Source organism: Falco cherrug, chromosome 12, assembly GCF_023634085.1.
Source record: "Falco cherrug isolate bFalChe1 chromosome 12, bFalChe1.pri, whole genome shotgun sequence".
Taxonomy (NCBI): Eukaryota; Metazoa; Chordata; class Aves; order Falconiformes; family Falconidae; genus Falco; species Falco cherrug.
In genome coordinates this window covers 18,049,084-18,066,235 of record NC_073708.1, presented here as the reverse complement: position 1 = coordinate 18,066,235, position 17,152 = coordinate 18,049,084, and the positions used below count along the sequence as shown (strand labels likewise).

Sequence of the window (17,152 nt, the reverse complement as noted above, 5' to 3'; positions counted from 1 at the left end):
GAATACAATTAATACAATAGGAGTTTTGTAAACAGGTGTTTGTGACGGCACGAAGAGAAGGCATGTAAGTCAACCTAGCAAAACGTTCTGTGAAATACCTTTCTTCACATCCCAAGAACGCTTAAGCACATTGAGTTTCCAATGAACTATGGAAAAAGTGTGCTTTCCAGAGAAGGCTTTCTTGCTTCTTAACGTCAGTACATGAAAATTATGATACTTAGTGCATACACACAGATCTCCAATCACATTACAATAGCAAGCAGGTATCACTCCCATTGATATGGAACAGAACCACACAGATGACACAAACTCCCTAGATCATCCAGCAATAAAGACAAAACAAAATCCAAGACTCTTTCCTAGATCAGCACATTTCAGGACCACATTGCCTACTTTCACTTTGCATTTATCATAGTGCTTTAGCTTTGGCATTTCTAATTCACTTACAGAAACATACTCTGAAGTGGTATTTTATCCACAGATAATTGCTACTGATGGCAGCTGCTGGACTCCCCCAGTCCAAAAGTTCTCTGAGGGGAAATGGTTTGCAGTTTACACACTGCTCCACAGATAGCCCTGTAAAGACCTTTTGTCCTGGTTTCATGCATAAGAAGTTATCTAGAAAAATCAGTCTATCAGTAGGAACTACCAGACAGTTTTGGATTGACTAATATGTACACTTATCTCACACAAGCAAGAAGCTCTTCTTGGGAAAGAGGCAGAAAACACAGCAGAAATTTCAATTCTTTGGGGGCTATTCTAACACTGTAGTTATTCACTGAGAAAACAGGAGGACATTTATTGCTATGTTTTAGTTGGTTTCATGTTTGATTTAAAACAATCTGTTGCATTATTATTATTATGTACTCTCACCCTGAGACTTTTAACTAGACACATTTTGGAAATTCAAAGCTTAAACACATGCTTTGTTAAATTGGTAATAGTTATATCTGAAACTGTTAAAACAGAACTCATTTTATCCAGCAGAAATGCACTACAGATTCATAGAGTTAGTCTTTGATGTCATGGTCATGTTTAATGCCTCTCCTTAGGTAAAGAGGACTTAAAGATTTGCATATATGTATTTTTGTCCTCCAGAAGGACAAACTGTTTCCCTGTTCATGTAACTGGCATGAGTGCTGCATGCCCCTACACAATATAGTTTAAAGGATGTAATTGGAAAAACACAGTCCTCACTAGTCTGCTATCATCTGAGGCTGAAAGGGAGAATATTCTACTCTTATATTAGTGTTGACAATAACCAGAATAGCTTGAACTTCCTTAGATATCCTGTCCCAAGGAGCTACCTTTCTAACACAGGATTTTTCACAACTGTTATCTATAGGGAAGAATGCAAAATGCCTCTCAGAAATACCATTTGGACTTTTAACAAATTTTGCAGCATTTAAGGTCCTTGAAACTAAGATAAACATACAATATTTCCCTTTTGCATAGAAAACATTACTCCACTATTATTCCTTATTTGAAAGAAAGCTGTGTTTATTTTGCTTGCTAGCTCACCAGGACACTGAGATGGGGAGGAGTGCTGGTCTGCCTGAGGGCAGGAAGGCTCTGCAGAGGGAGCTGGACAGGCTGAATTGATGAGCAAAGGCCAGTTGTATGAGGTTCAACAAGGAGTGCTGGGTCCTGCATGTGGGTCACACCAGCCCCACACAACACTACAGGCTTGGGGCAGAGCGGCTGGAAAGCTGCCTCGTGGAAAAGGGCCTGGGGGTGCTGGTTGACAGCCGGCTGGGCATGAGCCAGCAGTGTGCCCAGGGGGCCAAGAAGGCCAGTAGCATCCTGGCTTGTGTCAGAAACAGTGTGGCCAGCAGGGCAAGGGCAGTGGTTGTCCCCCTGTACTCAGCACTGCTGAGGCTGCACCTCAAATCCTGTGTTCAGTTCTGGGCCCCTCACTACATGAAAGACATTGAGGTGCTGGAGCATGTCCAGAGAAGGGCAGCAAAGCTGGGGAACGGTCTGGAGCAGGAGTTTTATGAAGCACAGCTGAGGGAACTGGGTTGTTTAGCCTGGAGAAAAAGAGGCTGAGGGGAGACCTTATTGCTCTCTACAACTACCTGAGAGGAGGTTGTAGCAAGGTGGGTGTTGGTCTCTTCTCCCAAGTAATAAGTGATAGGATGAGAGGCAACAGCCTCAAGTTGCACCAGGGGAGGTTTATCTTGGGTATTAGGGAAAATTTCTTCACATAAATGGTTGTCAACCACTGGAACAGGCTGCCCTGGGAAGTGGTTGAGTCACCATCCCTGGGAGTATTTAAAAGATGTAGATGGGGTGCTTAGGAACATGGTTTAGCAGTGGACTTGGTAGGTTTAGGTTAACAGTTGAACTCAATGATCTTAAAGGTCTTTTCCAACCTAAACCTAAATTCTACAATTCTATGATTCTACAATACTCTTCTCTCCTCTCCACATGATGCTCCCCTCTTCACAGCTATGTCATATCCATACCAAAAGCTGCTGAACTAGGTCTAGTACTCACTCAGAGCAATGTTTCAATTGCTCTGAAAAATCTCTTCCAAGATGCCTTGCCCTAAACTCTTCATAATCAGAACAGCCATAGAAAACTACGATATAAAAGTGCTCTGCAGTGCAATATGCACTCAATTATCTTAGCAGTATGGATATATATGTGTACACTTATGTTTATTTTACCAGTTGGAAATAACTGGTCTTTGTGAAGGTAAAAGAGGATCAACATCCAGCCATTACTTTGGGGCTTACAAAAACCCTCTTTGAGGGCATAACCATTGCATCTGCCTCATGCTGGCTTCATTTGTACAACTGAAATTCACCCCAAATACACTACTCAAAATACTGCAGAAATTCTGTGCCTGCAAGAGGAAAAAGGACTGTTGCTAATGTTTTATTAAAGTCTTGTAGTTCTGAACTAGTGTGTTGCCATTTTATAAGAGTTGGCAATATCCTCATGAATACCTGTGACAAGTGCTATTAACATAAAATACAAAGTGGAGTTGGGCATGATGAGATATTTAAAATCTAGGCATGCACTTGCTGTATTTAAAAATGTACTTCACAGATATATTTTTAAACTGTATATTTTTTAAAAACAAGTCAATTCAATGCCTTATATTTTGAGTTTTAATTCCAATCAAGCTAATTTCTAGTCATCACAAACACATACCTGCCAGTAATGAAGGCTGCTTAATTAGGTCCAGATAAAATAGCTACAATTCTGTTTCTGATCCACCTGTCAAAGCAAATCAGTCTTTTACACGACTTCAAAAAAAAACAAATTAGACTAGCTGATGATTTTTTGAATATTCAAATAGACGTACTGAAGATAAATCCAAACCGAACTTGAGACTGAACAAAAGCCTGGAACGTGACCTCAAAGATGAAGAGATCTTGTTCTGCCAGAAGCAGATTTCCAAGCTTGGTATTTCAGGCTTATGGAAGCAAGGACAGGGTGCTAAAAAGTGGCTACTGGAAAGGATAGCACTGTCTTCCACAGCTTAGGGCAAGGTAACATTTCAATGCTGTGTAAAATTAAACACAAATAACAATGTTAAAGGTCCTGCTTAACGCCCCAAAGCCAGGTGACTTCAGAACAGACGTGTGCAACTCATGCCATTATAGCTCTATGAGAAAAAATACTTGTGCTACTATTACTGAAACAAGTAGAAAATCTAGAAGGCTGACATAGTTGAATGCTAAAAAACACTCTTTTTCATTGGCTTCGAAGATGGACTAGTAGTCTGAACACATTTACTAGTAGGCAGATAGTGACATAAATTGACCATCACAAAAGGCGTTATTTGACATATGAGATGTTAATTAGAACTACTCAGTACAGCTCTGAGACATCACTAATAATTGCTTAATACTGTAGGAGCTCAACCAACAACTTCCAAAAATGTAGGATTAGGCACAAATGCTAGGCAGCAGACTAGAGAGAACATACTGATTAAAAGGTACCACTAAGTCACACAATGCTAATAACTAGAACACAGGAAAGGTAACTCAAAATTTTAACATGGAAATTATCTACTAGGCTCTGGTAAGTGAATCAGTCCATATGTCCTTGCTGTTTCTGTGCTTACTACGTACTCAATCCATTAAGTGAGAACTGACCAAAAATGTCAGTTTCATGTGTTTTTTCCCATTCGAGCCTACCATTTACTCTGCTGGGATAATGCTTCTCTCGTTCTTTGATTCCCTACCAAAGTGGTTCTGCTGATGTTAGTTACAGGAACACTAACTTTTCTCCAGTCATTTATTGTATTGGCAACTAATGTGCCTTCTAGAAGATGAACTTGTTCATTTTGATTTATTTACAGTGCATGATGGCTTGCTCTGTTCTTCTAACTGGCATTCTAAGTACCATCCTAATTATGCCTTTAATTTGTTTAGATTGGATATTTTTTGATTTGGCTTTCCAAATTCAGTGACAGTGGTCTGTCTGACTTTATTAGATGTCTGCATTATTTTCTTACCTTATGCAGATAACTCCTGTAAAGCACAGTTATGGTAGCAATGAGGCAAAGTTGTTATGGCTGTACCAGATTCCATAATGTTCGGGTTTTTTAATTCTTTTCTCTATGAGTAAAATCCTGACCCAGTAAAGTCAATCAGAGTTCTTCCATATCCCCCTACCACATTCATATGAGAGAAAGTTACGAGTATCAAAGTCTCAAAATCCATTCATGTTTGTTTCATTAGTCTCTCCACTTTATTGTAATGAAATCTATCTTGTTAGATGATGAGGTCTGATGTGCATCTCACAACCTTATGTTGTGAAATTAGCAAGGCATGCACTTGTTATGCCTACGTATGGCAAACAGCTTCACAAGCCCTCCTTGAAATGAGGATATGACTTGTTTTCACGTCTGGCTTATTTTGCTCAAGGTACAACAGGAATGAATTAGGATCGTGAGTCAGAACATGAGATATTTTTTTTTTATGTCATTAGGTCTCAGCCTGGGAAGACCTATATATTGACTTGGTTGCCAAATTAAGGAGCTGACTTCCTCAAGTGATTCATATTCACTTGCTCTACCTAGAATAAATGCTGTTCTTACTGGATGCCCATGACTACCTATTATTTCTACAGTTCCAAAGCCACAGATCGATATGGCCCTGCCTACATCTCTGAGAAGCAGGGGCAGCTTTAGGCCAGCTGGCTGTTAAAAAGGGTTATGTTTTAACCTAGGCATTTGCACACAATTCACTAATGATGTTGCACGTAACTGTACACTTGATATTAATTAGCCATCATTTCCAAAAGACTTCCAGATTCTTGTCTCTCATATATCATTGTCACCATCACAATACTTAAACTGGATTGTATTCAGCTGTTCCATTTATGTACTTTTTTGTCTCTAGATCAGAAGTAGATGACATTTATTTCAAATACAGATGCTGCATTGTTTCAGAATATACCACATACTGCTGCTGTTTCAGCCTGCAGAAACTTATGGGGACTTTACGTAGCATGATTAATATTTAACAACAATTGGGACTAAATGTCTTGCCTCGTTAGGTTCGTCCTTCTTGAGTACACTCTGAAGTGAGTGGAAGTTGTCCATTGTGAGCCTACAGAAAGGAACATGGATGGATCCCTTGACCTCTGCTCATTATATTCCACATATAAATTGGTGGCAACATATTGCAAAACTGCTAAAGACTGCAAAATATACAAACCTGGACAACTGTTTCCTTTTTTTGTAAACAAATGAATCATCTACTGCATGATCATCAGTGCTTCTTTGTAAGACCTGAGATTTGGGTTAGAGGTGTTGGTCAGTGGTAGATTAATGATGCTCCCACTTTGCTCCATGACAGGTGTACTCAGATATCAGCTACGCAACCTAGAAAGGTTTTTATCATAAGGAGCAATGAAGACCTCATGGGATGGCACTAACGCTACTGACATTTAACCAGTCTAAAATGGTAGATACAAGTAGCATGTTTGTTTGTTTGAGCTCTATTTGCTACAAGACCTGCTAGCCTTCCAACAGTATTCAGGATTTTGCTAATCTCTCCTTTCTCCAAAGACAGCAAGCAGCTCGTAGCATCATCTGCTTCTGTGCAGGTTGCAGATTGGCTACAGAGAGCCTGCCTTTGTTAGGTGCTTTCCATCATTTGTTCATGTTCAGATAATATAGCTAATTGATTACCCCATCAGAACTGGGTTCTCCACCTCTTTGTGATGTTGTGTGCTCTAACTAATTTTTATTTCATCTCTCACCTAGCCTGAGTATTTCTGGCACAGCGCTTCGCCAATTATATACCCTCCATTAGCACAAAACTCACTCAGCTTGTCAGTGCTTATCTGTGTTGTAAAAGGGGAAAAAAAACCCAGGACTGTCTTACATCACAAGCCTACCTGCCCAGTGTGTTCAAAATCATGCCCTTAAAACATGCTTTTAACAAGCCAGTAAATATTGTACCTTTTTCCCCAACTACAGAGAGCAGGGAGGTGAGGCACTTCTCTGTGTAAAATGGCACACACATTTTGTAGATCTCATGTTCTAATGCTATTAGCTCAAAAGATTGAATTAAATAGAGAAAGGTTAATGAAAGGTTTTAGTCATGATTGCAGTGACCATGAGGAAGCAAAGGGGCAAGAGAAATGGCAGCTTTAACAATTAAACTCCCTCAACACATTCTTTTAACACTACTGCCATAACACAGTGAAATGCCACAGTTAATCAGATCACGCTAGCTGCTAACACTCTTTACTAAGAAGTTGTGACTCCTCTGTTGGGATGTTCTACAAAATGATCGTGTTCTTCATTAATGCCAAATAAAGGCAGCATATTTTAGATGCCACAAAAATTAATATCCTTAATTGTTTATAAATATAGGAGCTATTTATATCTTTTTTCATTCTGATACATCAGCATTATAAATACATAAAGTACTACCAAATCCCTATTCCCCTGTAAATCTCAGTTCTACCATGAAATGGGAGGCTACAAGCACCTAGCAGCGGTGTTGTACCATACAGAAGTTTCCAACATATGCTGGAAGTACTTTGCTTACCTCACTAAATGCCAAAAGCAAGTCTGGCACTACATCAGTCAGTCAGATCTTCTTGCTTCAAGTATTTATTTCTCTGCCTCTATTAAGTTGTAAGCAAACATCTGAGTAGTTGAACCTCCTGCAATCACATTTTAGGATTGGCCCTTTCTGCATATCAATACAATTCAACTGCACAATATTTATAGTGCTAGCACATGCCAGAGGAATAAATTATTCTACAAAGAGCCCACTTTTTCCAATAGCATGCTATGATGTCCTTACTGAGGATAAAAGGAAACAAAGAAGCCAAGGCTTGCAGAGGGAGAAAGACAATATTGGCCAGCAATAACAGAGTTAGGTCTGACTGTACAAGACCCTAGTTTAAGTCACTGTTTCCTCTGTGCCCTGGCCAAATGAGTGAGATTATCTCTGTACAATAAGGTTAAGAGCACAACTACAACTCCAGGATATTTCCGGGTTAAACAATTAAAAGATTTTGGCACATTTAGATATTTTAGTAACATAAACACCCCAAAGCATAGAACTTCTTCAGGTTAAACCAAAGCTAGCAGAGACACATGAAATAAAAAACATCTTCCACAATTTTATTCACCACCCATCTTAAACATTTTTTTTAGCAATATCATTTACATGTCATCAATATTCTGAAAACTAAGATAAAAGCATGATGTGTCAAGGAGGAGAAAAGATGTTCTTATTAGTAGTAGATAGGTAAATTGTGTTTTGGGTGGAGACTGGTAAACTACAGTAAGGCTCTGGTAGGTGTTAAACCATGACAAGGTGCAAAGTTTAAGATGTTATCACTACCACCCATGTGAGGTTACCTCCTCACAGCAGAGAGGTAGTGTAACATGCTCCTGTGTATAAATGCAGGCCCACACTCCTTATGAGTCTAAAAATACTGCAGGTTGTGGACTATGGCAGCTGGGAGGGGATATATCCCAATACTGGAGCACGGGCCTCCAAATTGGGGCAGAACAGATTATTTGGGGACTGTAATATCTTAAACCATTGCAACTTAAATCTACCAGAACACGTTTACCAGAACCCTACATGAATAAAAGTGGGAAAAGGAACAGAAATACCTTACATCACTTGCAGGAACAATGTCTGATAGTTTTGCTGCTCTGTCCTTCACACAGTGGATTTTTTGTGGCTTTTACAATTTTACAGATACCAACTTGAGAAAATAGATTATTGAAAGTTTAATGAAAGGTTTTAGTCATAATTGTGATGGCCACGACCTAACAGGCAGCCAAGGAAACATGTAATTAAAAAGAAATACCAAACTTATTTATCCATTGCCAGAGCACGAAGAAGTGCCACCATTAATTATACACCACACTGATTACTAAAAAAAGTTGTCATGTATCCCTTTGATGATGCAAGATGGTTGCGATGCTACTAAAACTTCATTGTAAGTCTTAATTAGATCATTTGTTTAATCTGGGTTTTTTTCATCCCATTCTTTTTCCTTTCTCTCTACTTTTTTTGTTTAGCTGTTTACTTTTTAAAAGTTGGGAAAATATGTTTTTGAAAGTACTCAAGGATTTCCACTATTTATGTAAGTTATACCAGGTATTTTCCTGTGCTTTGGATGTCAAGTACCATAACCACTTGAACCGTGCCAAGACTCTCTCTCTACAACCTTCAAAGTTATTTCTCTTATATACTGTTATAATCAACATGCTGATCAGATACTGTGTGTAGAACGGAAGCAGAAAATTCCCATTGAAATCTGTGGATCTTTGTTTACCATCCTATAACACAGAGCAGAATCGTTGTCTTTGTTCATAAAAATATGCACCTATAAAATAACGTATGTAATGTCTGATGAATATTCTCTACTATTCATGAAGCTAAAATTAACTTCTTGTTTTAATTGCTTATCAGTTCCATAAGCATAATTCCCATGGTTTGCTTTCTTTGGGATCTGCTCCCTTTCCTTATAGAACTTCATATTTTTATGAATTTTTACTGTTTAAAATGTATATGTATGTAAATTATTATGCATCTGAGCCTTTCACATCAGAGGTACAGTATAAATACTAAATCAATGTGGAAAACATCATGTCTGCTTTAACTTGACTTGATTATACCTAAATATGAAAAAATAAATTAGCATTTTGCTCTATTTTTAGTTGCCTTCATTGTATTATAGAGTATATTTGTTTAAAGTGTGTAGATTAACACCCCTCCCAAGTATTTCCTATAGGTTTATGCTAATAAAGTGAAACTTAAAATAACTCATGAGGGACTAGGAAGAGAGTTAGTTGTCTAATATAGATATTCCTTAACTGATGGACAAACATGCTGGAAACCTTGGAATACCGAGTTTTTTCTGAGAACAAATCTACCTATTGCAGATGGTCAATCTAGCACAAGCTTTGTTAAAAAAGGCTGAGACATCATTAAAAGCTTTCTTTTAATTTAGATGATATTTCTGCTCATGTTTTCCATAATTCATTATTGATTACTCTTAGATTTATTACCTATATTTTAGCTAACAATTTAATATTCAAGAAGTTTTAAAAATAAAGCAGCTACAAAATGCTGGGATTCAGCAGTCATGCCAAAGACTATTTTTCTTGTCCATGGACGTGATTGACATATGAATGTGACTCAGGAAGAAAACATTATCAATATGAAGAAAAGTTACGACTTTTGAATGATGTTGGCTTGCCTTGTAAGTATTCCCTGGGATGTACCTGCATTGCATATTCTGATAAGTATACATAGTCAGGTTCTCTTTACACATTTTAGCTTCTTTAATAATTTTGTTAAATGCAGAAGAGGGGAAAATAAAGACATATTATTAATAAACAAGCAATTAAACAGGTTAGGGCAACAATGCAATGCTGGTCATTCAGGAACCCTGTGCTAATTTTAATTAGCTGCTTTCCCTTGCTTTCAAATGTAATTAAAGCAGCTTAGTTGTGCTCAGTGATGCAAACCACCTTATTTAATCACTAACATTATTTCCCTGAACTATTAATGATTTTCAAAACGCTTGTTTATGCAGAATTAGAACAGTAATTATCTTACCAGTTAATTTTGTACCTTCACATTTCACACCTCGCTCAAACGTCATTCATTTACCATAGCCTTTCTGTCAAAACAAAGAAATGCTTGTTCTAAATGTGCTTCTGACTGCCAAATTGAAAGCCAAGTTTTGTAACACTAATAAAGTAGCTCCCAAGTGAAACAGGTGTAGTAATTTAGACCCTTCCTGTCTCAAGCTTGCACGTACATGCTATGTCTTTTCTTTATTAGCTTTAAAATGAGAGCTTGGTGTGCAAAATAAGCTATTTAATTCAGACTTGTGGAGCAGAATATAATCTTTAATTTAAACTAGAGCAGTAAAAAAAGGCCTTTAATTTTAACTGGCATGTGCGTGTGAATTTGAATTAATAATCCAGAAAATTGAAACTGTTTTGCTGCTGTTGCTGGATAGTGACTGTTCTTCACATGCCCTTAGTTTCACTCACTCCATTTCTCTCTCCCAAGCTTTGCCTAGTGCCTATTTTATGATGTTGCTGTCTTACAGAAAGGGAATTCTTCTAAAAAAGAAACTCTCCATTGATTGAATTCTTGCAAAAACATATTGTGTTGAAAGAAATTCTTATGTCTGTATTAATTCAGTTTACAAAAAGAATATAATTGGTGTATTCATTATAGCTACTTAAGTCAGAATTGAAATGCACCACGAAATTACACTTCACGAGACATCAGATTTTTTCCTGCTATTTCTTTTAATGTAAGTTAACAACTACTTTTGTACTTATAATCATAAAATATAATAGCCTTACTACCAGCAAACAATTCTTTCTCCTGACTCTTATAAGTCTTCCCCATTACCAGGAAAATGAAGCAACTGCCTAATGTCATACCATAGAAAATCTGTGGCAGAATTAGAAATCAAAAAAAGAAAGCTCCATCTTTCAGCTGCTCTGAACAGTCTCTGAGGTCTCCTCCACTTCTGCCAAGTTGTGCAGCCAGTGCTAGTGATGAGCACATGTTGCTGCTTCTTCAGAAGAAGGCTTGCAAGCTAGATGAGCAGCCTACAAGGAGTCATTCTCACTCCTTCCTCTCTGGGGCCACACATCAGACACATAAACATCTATATGTTTAACTCAGTTCAATTAAGTTCAACATTTCATTCCAAAAAATAAGAACACAGCCTAAAAATCCCACTGTAAATCAGGTCTATCACTTATACACTGCGGCCGTGGATAGCACAGATACACACACACCCCTGGCAAAATTCTGCCTGAGAAAAGGGGACAAAAAACCTTGGATTTGATGTAATACTTCTACCACTGACATAAACTAACCATGTTTGTTTGCAGGAAAGGTAATTGCAAAGAGAATATCAGATCTCAGCTTTTAAAGGCTCGTTAATGTGATTAAATTTAAACATGAAAGCAGTGCATTTGACCTCCACTGGACTACTTTAAAGCATAAAGTTACCCCTGTAAGTGAAGGGATGGCAGATGCACACCTAAGAGTACAACAATAATTTTACACGTGTTCATTAGAGGCATTGAATTACTGCAGTCAAGATTTTAAATACTATATCACATTTTGCAAATATTCTAAATACATCATAAATCATACAGAAGAAAGCAGATCAATGTACAAAAGAAACTGTTTTAGTTTAAAAGCCATATTTTCTCTAAAAGCTTTATATGCACCCTGACAAAGTAGTTATATCTTAATAAATTTAAATGTATTAGATTTTCCCAAAGATTCTATAAATTTGAGACAGCTAAAATTATTTCAGTATTTTCAGAATGCCCAAGATCCATGGTCTCCTGGCAACTAGCAATCACATGGCTGTAGAGGTTTTGGCCTACTGTTACAATGCCGTTATATGTTTGGTTGATGATTTATTCAAACCCAGTTTCAAACCTGCTGTTAGCTCCCTCATTGCTTTAATGCAGCTAGTCTACCATTCATAACTGTCAAGAATGAATTCACTGGGACTTGGGCTTATTAAGCACCCAAACTGTGTAGTGAACATACTCAGTTTTGTGCCTGGGAATGTGAATAAACACTATACTTTCCATCCCTGTAAATTGATCTCTGATGTTTTTAACACCATGCAGTATTTTTATCTTGTTATCAAGATACTCAACCATGAACTCCAAAGAATACATTGTGTACAGCTCAGTGTTAGGTGGGAGCAAGCCTGACTGCCTCCTTTCTAACAGGGGCACAGGCACAGAAGGAGAGGTTGGTGCAATACACTGTTCTCGCAGTAAGTTACTGTAGCACAAAGTATCAGGTCTGTGATTTTACAGAGAAACAGGAAGGACAGCCTCATCTTCTGGATACAACACTGTGCTTTGAGAGACAGCAACGGACTTTCTTAAATACTGACTGACTGCTTTCTTTGAAAGGCGAAAGATTGCTCTGGCAATTAAAGAAGCAATCACAGTGGATATTTACCCTATTGAGGACAATATATCAATTCTCCTGGTCAAACATACCAACTGTATAAATAATATAAAGAGAAAATGGGGTTTGAAAATAAAGTATTACTTAACAAGTGCATTTATATTTTAATCTAGCTGTGTTAATTCAATAGCTTCAAGAAGGCATATTTGAATTGGAGGCTTTAATAGTTTTTCATGTTGAATAATGTGGTAATATGATTTTTCTCCATTCTGTACACATAAGGAACGTTCTAAAATGTGTTACCACAATTACACAGCAGCAGCGTGCATGCTATTTAATGTGAGCCTGGGAATAAAGCTGGTTTAAACCATTTGGTTTAAAACAATCATAAATAGCCTTTTTAACATAATGATTCTAGTATAGTATGTTTTGCTTGAATTTCAAGGATTCTAGTGGGGAAAACAAACATTCTGAGCACTAATTTAATTTAAATTAGGATTATGGTAAAATTCAAGTTCTGACCAAACAGCAATTAAATAAAATTTGAGGTTGTGTTTTCTTTTTGTTTTTGTTCTGACACATAGGACTCAATATTTCTTGAAAAGGAAATTATTATAAAAAAATATCTAAAGATGCCAGCAAGAATAACTGGGGGGTCAGGAGGTTTTTTTCTTGAGTGTTTGCTGATGTTTTGCCCATCCCATCAACAATTTCAACACAGAAATAAAATGGCACTCTATCTTCTGGACAGCTTGATGTTTGTCTTTGCTGTCAAGCAAAAAGGGATGCAACTCCATTCATACAGAGAAAATCAGAATAATGCAGAAAATATGACAGAACAATTCACAATGATAACCAGTCATATCACACTTCAAGGGGTCTAGACTTCTTTGGTACACAGAGACTAACATATAGAGCCCTAATGAATCAAGGTTTTTCATTAAGAACAAATGTACTTTCTTACCAGCTCTTTATATTTTCATGAAGAAGATGTTAACACAAATAACTTCTTAAAATTATTACTACATCAGTTAATTGCACCACACTTTAAGCCTGATGCTGTAAACACAACAAGCCTCACTGCTTACACTGAGGAGTGGCTGCAACAGGACTACTCTGCATTACACCTGGGAGCCCATGTGGGAAAAGTCCTACAAGTATTGGGAGAGTCATGAGATAGAAAGATGAATATATGTAGGTTTTTCAAAAGGACAGTTGCCCTAGAAGATTAATCATCATGCATTTTCTACAAGACTTTCCATTGAAACTCATGGCTTCCTTTAAAATAAACAGTGGACACAGTTCTCCAGGCTGTTACATTTGTTTTGTGGCAATGTAATGTCATTAAATTTAACTACCCTTGAACTGGCAAATATATACAGTGTTTGGGCTTTATCTTTAAATAAAGCTTACTGCTGCTCCAAGTTAATCAAAATCTTTCACAAACTTGGAAAAAGGGTTACAGCACGTCCATCTCTCGATCTTCTTTCATAGTGACCTATAGAAATATGTTCTTTGGAAAGGTGAGGCCACGTGCATAGGAATGGTCGCTTTCAATGTATTACACTGAATGCTGTTAATTTTTCAGAGTCATGAAGCAATTCAGTATTGTCTTACTCTTCCTGAATATTTACTGATTACCTTGGGATGACATCAGATGGAAATTTAGGCAGAATCAATATTGGTTAGTTTTTTCTATAGTGATCATATCTACAGGAGATAAAGGTTTCATGGAATAATGGCTGAGAGTTTGGATCCAACCTTTCATGCACTTAGTCTTATGGATAAATTCACAGAAACACCTGAGTCTGACTTGCTCTGTACCAAGGTATCCTTATATCTTATCAGATACTCCTATCTGTCCATTAATGACATGTAAACCTGGCCCTAAATACAGGGATGCAATGACATGAATTAAATGAAAAATGATGGGTAGTAGTAGCAATTTACAGTCTCCAAATGGTTTAACCATTTCTTATTCAGAGTCTTAATCTGGGAGAAGTAATCAGCAGCTAAACTAATCAAAGAATGCTATGAGGGAAGGGAGGACAAGAAGCTCTGTAGGTCAATCAGTGCGGCTCTGTACTTTGAAGCAAGGTCTACTATAAACAAGCTATAATCCGTAAATTTCTGTATAACCTGTTTCTTAAATATTATGACAATTACATAGCCTCCTTAAACAGCTGCTCCCATCCCCCAATTAGCATTACTGTTTGACAGATTGCTTCTTTCCTTATACTTAATATCACATTAAAGAATTATTTCTTGCCCTGCTCCCAGTGAACATAGGGAACAATTGGTCATTATCCTATTCACAGCAAGCATTTAGAGCTTATAGCATTCACCCCTCAGTCTTTTTTCAGCTAGGTAAATCCATGAGTTTCCAGGGGTTTTGCTTGTTCCGTTTCATAACGGAAACATCTTTGATCAGCCCACATTTATCTTGACCAAAAAACCAGGCAAAGTACTGCATTTCAGGTCTCACACTTCAAGAAATAATTTTCTCCCTCACTTTCAATCTGAGGGTCCTGATCATGCAACCTGGAATTACACCTTGTTTTTCTTTTCCCCCAATATTTATAAAGATCTTTTGAATTCTAAAGCAAATCTCCCAAGTCCTTGCAAACACTTCCCAATTGGTGTCAGCCAGAAATTTTAAATGGTATCTGCTACTCTATTGTCAGAGATAGAACTGGATCCATGAGAGGCCGTAGGGGAAGCCTGTTGTGTACATCCTTGAGTTGCAAAACAAAGTATTCCTATCTTTGAGTATTTTTAAACATTTATGTAAATGTTGTACTTAGTTTCATCCTGTTCATCATTTCTTACGCTACAATCTGTATTATTTAAGCATAAAAAGAGGACATTGTAGAACATGGGGGTTTTTTCCTAGTTCAATCACAGAGCAGATTCAAGTTATTTTGTGAACTGAGGAAAAGGAAATGAAAGGCAAGGCATACCTCATCTGCCTTAAAAACTGATAAAAGAAAAAATTAATTAATAGAAAAGTGAGAAGGTCATCAACAAGCAGAATCCCAGGAAGTGTAATGGATAAAGCCAACTTTAGTATAAAAATTCTCCATAGGTACTCTCTCATAAACATGACCAGTGAAAACTTCCCACAGAATTTTAAAAGGCAGAAGGAAAGTACACAAGCCAGGCAACGTTAGTTTTGCTTTTACACATAATTTGAACTCTCAACTCTCTTATACGATATGTGTTTACTGGAGAGAAAAAAACAACCACCAACCAACATTAGTTTTTCCTTTACTTTTCCATACTTGAAAGATTAACAACAAAACTAGTCTGAATAAAGTTTTTGCTTTATTGAAAAAAGTTAAGGTTTTGCGCGATTACTTAACACTGTTAATCATACCTCAGGGCCTTGGGTTTCCACAGAGGCTGAAGGCAATGCAAGGACTGTATCTCCTCCTTTTGTAAGCTATCCTCCACAAAAGACGCCCTCCTTCCCTTGTAGATCTCAGACCGCATAGCCCTGGCCTTCCGCTCTGCCTATTTGGTTCTTGCTCAAGCATTCTCACTTTTCAGCTGTTCACAGGAGGGTGAGTTTTTATGTATAAACTCAAGGCCCACAAAAGCAGCACAACAGATTGCAGGTAGAGTTTTCACATCCTTTCCTGTGAAAGAACAGAGAGATGTATATACATGAAGTTTCTTCATTATAGTATTGTGCTTGTCCCAAAAAGGAGTCCAGAAGTGAGGCTTTAAATCCTTAAAACACCTCCCCCATGCTTTGCACATGTAACTCCGTATTTTTTGAAAAGTAACATTCTGACATGATGTTAGGTATGGGAGAGCATCAGGTGAGAAAAGCTAGTTAATACTAACTCCAAATATAAAGAGATTAGCACATGTCTGCTTTACCAAAAAGGAGAGTACATTTGATTACACAATGGTGGAGAAAGAAGATTCATAACTTCAGGCAAATCCAGAGACAGACATAACACAATTTTTTTCCAACTTGCGTGTGAAAATCCCAAAGAGAGTAAACTAGTCACTGGGGATGCAGAAGTATTTATCTATTGCCTGTAAGTATCAAGGCAGCCTTCTTTATTACTGTAATGCACAATGAAACTAGACTTATTGCACATGTTCAGACAAAACACAGATCAGATGGTTAGTGCCATCACTTGCAGAAAGCAATATTCAGCAGCTTTGTTCATGGCCTAGGTCTCATGTCAAGAGGACAGATAAATGTTCCAGAGCTCTTGTGTAGGTCTCTCTTACCACCTTGTGCATTCAGCCTCCACACTCAGAATTGCTGCCAGCTCAGATGAAACCCATAATATTTTTGTAACTATTGTGTTTTGACAGCGTCAGAGTTGACTGATGTAATAGGTAGGAAGCAGAGAGCCTAATAAATCCTATTAAAATTTAAAGTTTCGGTCCAATTGCCAAAGGTGCATGAGGTAATGTATCCACAGTTTTCAATCACAGTCTCCTTTACTATGGCCTATTTCAACCAGCCTCATCTAAAATGAATGCATTAGGGTTTGTGTTCTTTGCACAGTTGCTGCCAGTGTCTCTCTGCCCTTCCTCCTGATTTGCTTGGTAGTTTGGGAGCCTAAGGGAGGGGTGGATTAAATTGGAAAATATAAATAACAAATCAAAAATTAAAATTGATTGGATAAACAATTTCCCTTAGACTGTTTCTTAATAAGTGATTGATTTTTTAATCAATATTCATTATTTCTCAGAACATACCA

The 17,152-nt window shown here is 37.4% G+C and overlaps 1 long non-coding RNA gene across 6 annotated transcripts in view; it reads right to left on the bottom strand.

The window, feature by feature from the left end:
- Positions 1–17,152, bottom strand: part of LOC114017630 (uncharacterized) — a 520,469-nt gene that overhangs the window by 330,407 nt on the left and 172,910 nt on the right. For all 6 annotated transcript variants that reach the window (XR_008734646.1, XR_008734645.1, XR_008734647.1 and 3 more), the window contains one exon: positions 15,802–16,063. This is a non-coding gene — a long non-coding RNA (uncharacterized LOC114017630). The remainder of the gene's footprint in view (positions 1–15,801; positions 16,064–17,152) is intronic.